The sequence below is a fragment of the Mesoplodon densirostris genome, chromosome 3, assembly GCF_025265405.1.
Source record: "Mesoplodon densirostris isolate mMesDen1 chromosome 3, mMesDen1 primary haplotype, whole genome shotgun sequence".
In the NCBI taxonomy this organism is placed as follows: domain Eukaryota; kingdom Metazoa; phylum Chordata; class Mammalia; order Artiodactyla; family Ziphiidae; genus Mesoplodon; species Mesoplodon densirostris.
Window position 1 is genome coordinate 73,768,463 of NC_082663.1, and position 4,623 is coordinate 73,773,085.

Here is a 4,623-nt window from a genome sequence, read left to right on the forward strand (position 1 = left end):
TAAAAGTATCCATCACTTCCAAAAGTTTCCTTGCGTCCCTTTGGGATTTTTGCCCAGGGTGGGGTGGGCGAGGGGGCGGGGGGGGATGGTGGAGAGGGTTGTTTGGTTTTTTGTGGTGAGAACATTTAACATGAGACCTATCCTGTTAAATTTTTGAGTATACAATATCATATTTTTAAACTATAGGCACTATGTTGAACAGCAGATCTTTAGAACATATTCATCTTGCAGAACTGTAACTTTATACCCATTGAACAGGAATTCCCCATTTCCCCCTCCCCTGGCAACCACCATTCTATTCTCTGCTTCTATGAGTTTGACTAGTTTAGATTTTTCATATAATGAAAAACAGAATCATGTAGTATTTGTCTTTCTGTGACTGACTGATTTCACTTAGCATAATGTCTTCCAGGTCCCTCCGCGTGGTAGAATTTCCTTATTTTTTACGGCTGAATAATACTTTATTGTATGTATATACTATAATTTCCTTATCCATTAATCTGTTGATGAACATTTGGATTGTTTATTTTGGCTATTGTGAAGAATGCTGCAATGAATATTGAAGTACAGATATCACTTTGAGATCCTGATCTCAATTATTTTGGGTATATACCCAGAAGTAGGATTACTGAACCATATTGTTACCCGCAAACTGGGTTTGACTCTTGTTGGGTGTCAAGCTGAAAGACACAACAAAGACAAAGATCAGGAGAAGGAAGAATATATTACTTGCAGCAAGTAAGGAGAACACCTGGGATCTTTCCCAAAACAGTGTCCCTCAGAACAGCAAAACTGGGGAAGCTTTAAGCTAAGGGTATGTGCATATTCATGTAGGGGCTTAAGCAGAGGAGAATTCTGCATAAAATTGGGGCAAAGTTGATTGAATCCAAGCTTTAGTTGACTGAAGTCACAAGAGTCAGAAAAGGTCAACATCATCATTCCATCCTCCACCTGGATGGGGTGCCTTAGTTCCTGCAGAACTCAAAGATATGTATCAGATTGTTAAGTATATTCCTTGAGGAGGAACTAGGACTCTGTTTTACCACTGAACTATTGTTTCTTGACTGCTTTTCCTTTGTTCCTTCATTCCCTTACTTCCCTTAAGATCATTAATTACTGATACCTGTTCAAGGGCAAGCATTGTGGCCAAGTTTAGATCACAAAATTTCTTAGGCCAAAAATGTCTTCTCTTATGTCAGAAAAGCCATGCCTGGTTCTCTTTCTTGGGGAATTACCTACCCTATCTGCTTACAATATGTTATTTCTATTTTTAATTTTGGTGGACTACATCAAACTAAAAAGCTTCTGCACAGCAAAAGAAACAATCAACAGAGGAGAAAAGGCAATCTATGGAATGGAAGAAAATATTTCCAAACCATATATCTGATAAAGGGTAAATAGCCAAACTATTACTCAATAGAAAATAATAATAATAATGATGATACTGAACAGGACCCTGTGGGGCTTCTGGGCACAAAAACCTTTCTGTGTCCCCTATTTCTTTTTTTTTTTTTTTTTTTTTTTTTTAGTTTCTGCTTTATAACAAAGTGAATCAGTCATACATATACATCTGTTCCCATATCCCTTCCCTCATGCATCTCCCTCCCTCCCACCCTCCCCATCCCACCTCTCCAGGCGGTCACAAAGCACCGAGCTGATCTCCCTGTGCTATGCGGCTGCTTCCCACTATCTATCTACCTTACGTTTGGTAGTGTATATATGTCCATGCCTCTCTTTCAGCTTTGTCAGCTTACCCTTCCCCCTCCCCATATCCTCAAGTCCATTCTCAAGTAGGTCTGTGTCTTTATTCCCGTTTTACCCCTAGGTTCTTCATTACAGGAAACAGGCTTCATTCAGCCTCCATGACCTTCCGGGAGTTCCAAGGAGCAGGTTCAAACAGTTGCTAATTAGGGAAGGGAGGGAATGCAGAGACAAGGGAGGAACAGTCAAGAGAAAAAATAATGCAACCTTTTGTTTAGGGGCAAGGTCCTGGTTCCCCATCAAGGGATATACATAACAATATCTTTGAGCTGTTTTGCAGATACTGAAACCCACACCAGGTGGGAGAAATGAACAGTATGCTGCCCACAAGCACGCAGACCCCAGACCAGTTGGAACCAGAGGTTGATGACACTGACTCCCACTTACCTCACAACCAACCAGTCAGAAGAATGTCCACAAGCTGATCACGCTCTCTTTGAACCATTACTATAAAACTTCTCACTACCCCCTCCAGGTTGGGACACACAGTTTTGAGGGCATTAGCTCTCTGTGGCTCCCTTTGCCTGGCAAAGCAATAAAGCTATTCTTTTCTACTTCACCCAAAACTCTGTCTTTGAGATTTAATTCAGTGTCAGAGTACAGAGGCCAGATTCAGCTTCAATAATAAAAATAATCTAATTAAAAATGGGCAAAAGACCTGAATAGACATTTTCAAAAGAAGACATACAAATGGCCAACAGGCATATGAAACATCACTAATTATGAGGGAAATGCAAATCAAAACCACCGTGAAATATCACCACACACTAGGTTGACTATTATTAAAAAAAAAAAAAAGATAAGTGTCAAAGAGGTGGAGAGATTGGAGAAATTGGAGCCCTTGTACACTGTCAGTGGGAATGTAAAATGGTACGGCCACAATGGAAAACAGACCTTCACTTCTGACGCCAACAAGCCTACAGTTTATGTGATCACAAAAAGAAAAGAAAAAGAAAAGCTAACTGGATCAGGACTTATCCTTTAAACCTCATTTTAGAATTTATAAATAACTTGACTTCAACTTAGTCAGAAAATACATTATCCACTGTTATCCCTTTTCCACAAAGAAATAAGAATATTGCCATTTTCAGTATGGGGCCCATGTGGCTCATAGAGATAAGCTGGTGTCAAAATCTATCTTCAGACAAAGATAACTATAATTAAACAGATAAGCACAATGGGGGGGGGTGGTGAGAAGGAACCTTAATTTGTAGTATTTGTCAATTTCCAACTTGTAAATACTCTCATCATGGCAGAGTTCAAGCTACAAACGTGATGTCAACCAGCTAGCAAAATTCCTGAAAATGTAACAGTTGGCTCTGGTGAAACAATACATGTAGACTTCAGTACTGAACTGCCTATTAGTGTCTAGTTTATTTTACCTATTCCCTGCTGTATATATATTAAAAGCTTGATCCCATAGAAGTAATCATTATCTCCTCACAAATGCCAAAATATGTTGAGATTGCATTTTACAGGAGACCTGACCTGGAAAAACTCTCCAGTCAAGATTTATACCCTTTATTTTATGCCACTTGCCCCATTTCTAGACCCTCATAGGAATCACATTAGCAATCTCATTCATTTACTATTAAGATAAATTTTAACTCCGTGGTTTTAATTTGGGCATGGTTTGTGCCCAAATGTTGTCAGATTTCTAGTCCTAGCTCTACAGTTCCAAGAATTTTGTAGCCCTGAGGGAACAACCACAAAGCCCATGTATTCATTTACAGACCACTGTTAATAAATGAGGTACTCTCCATCAAGTAGAGGCAGTGCTATTCTCACAGTGGTAAGTGCTGGCATGACATTCCAGAATCTCTCATTAGGAATTATAAATGGCAGAAGGATATTCTGTAACATAAATTACAATAGAGATCAATCATATAACAATGAAATTTAGTGTTCATCAACAACCAAATGTTTGTTTATATAAATATTATGTATTTTATATAATGAAAGAAATCATGCTTTTAATAAATTATTTTTGAAGTCAGGAAAGAACTCCCAATCACTTGGATCTTCTGTAAGTTCAGCCCATTCTTACAGTAATGGAGGTAATGGAGGAACCCCAAGAGATGGAGAAGACAGAGGAAGAAGAACATTTAATATTTATTAATTTATGAGGTTTAGTTGTAATTAGTCATTCTATTCATCTTTCAATGTATCTTTCTGAGTCTCCCCAGGAGAGTTACAAAAACTGGGAGGTAAGGAGAAAAAGATGTTTTTGCTCAGTTTTTAGATAACCTCTTTTGTCCCCTACCAAACACAACTAGTCATAGTAGGAGGGCATCATTCACCTAGTATAATAGTAAAGAGATATTGAGGGAAGAGACTACTGCTCAACTATATATGAAACAGTGATGAATTTATTACCCAGGCTAAGAGAGGGCAAAACATAGTCTCCTGAACAAAGCAAAAACCTGATTTTGCATTGGGTTTGGAGGAACCATGGAGTTCAGGGATTGGCTGAATTTTAGAAATGGAGTGAGTAAATAGGCAGTGGCTGACTTTCAGTGTGGAGTTTAGTGATTGTCGGGTTTTCAGAAATGTAGGTACCAGGGCAAGACTGCTGCTGATTGTTTGGGAAAAATTTAGAACTAGTTTTGTGGTACTTTGTCAACAACTGGGATTAGGACCAAAAAACAAAACAAAAAAACATTCTTTTACTTCCTTTCACTAACTTAAAGAATAGGAACATTTTAGCCTCAGAAAAAAATCAGGAATGGTGATACGGCCAAGTGTAGAATTTCTTCTAGATGACACCTTCCTAATACATTTTATGAGAAAATATATGGATTGTCTAAAGAAATTAATTTTACTTCATTAATAAACACAATTATTATTTACTAATATAATAAT